Below are 678 nucleotides of genomic sequence, written 5' to 3'. Positions count from 1 at the left end.
CCCCTTTTTCCCCCTTTTTCCCCCCCCCCTCTCCTTTTCTTTTCCCCCTTTCTCCTCTTCCTCTCTCCCCCCTTTTTTCTCCCCCCTTCTCCTCTCTTTCCCCTTTCCCCTCTCCCCCTTCTTTCCCTTTCCCCTCCTTCCCCCCCTTTCCCCCTCCTCCGTATTATTTTTTCTTCCCCCTTTTCCTTTTCTCCTTTCTTCCCCCATTCCCCTTCTCTCCTTTCCTCCCCCTTCCCTTCCCCCTTTCTTCTTCATCTCCCCCCCTCCTTCCCCTTTTGGGGAAACCTTAATTTCCTTCTTTCCCCCTCTTCTTCTTCTCCCCATATCCCCTCTCTTTTTCTTCCTCCCCCTTTTTCCCCACCCCCCCCCTCTTCTCTCCCCCCCCTCTTCCCCCTTTTTTCTTCCCCCCCCTTTTCCCCTCTTCATTTTCCCCTTCCTTCCCCTCTCCCCCCTCTCCCCTCCCCTCTTCATCCCCCTCCCCCCTCTCCCCTTCTTCTTCATCCCCCTATCCCCTCTTTTTTTTTCTTCCTCTCCCCTCTTTTCCCTACCCCCTCCCCTTTTCATCTCCCCCCCCCTTTTCCCCCCTCCCCTCTTTTATTCCCCCCCCCCCTTTTCCCTTTCTTTTTTTATCCCCTATTTTTCTTTTTTTTTCGGGGCCCTTCCCCTTCATTCTCCCCA

This window comes from Penaeus monodon, chromosome 29 (genome assembly GCF_015228065.2).
Source record: "Penaeus monodon isolate SGIC_2016 chromosome 29, NSTDA_Pmon_1, whole genome shotgun sequence".
Classification (NCBI taxonomy): Eukaryota; Metazoa; Arthropoda; class Malacostraca; order Decapoda; family Penaeidae; genus Penaeus; species Penaeus monodon.
The sequence above is the reverse complement of the archived record's forward strand: the minus strand, read 5'-3'. Positions refer to the sequence as shown.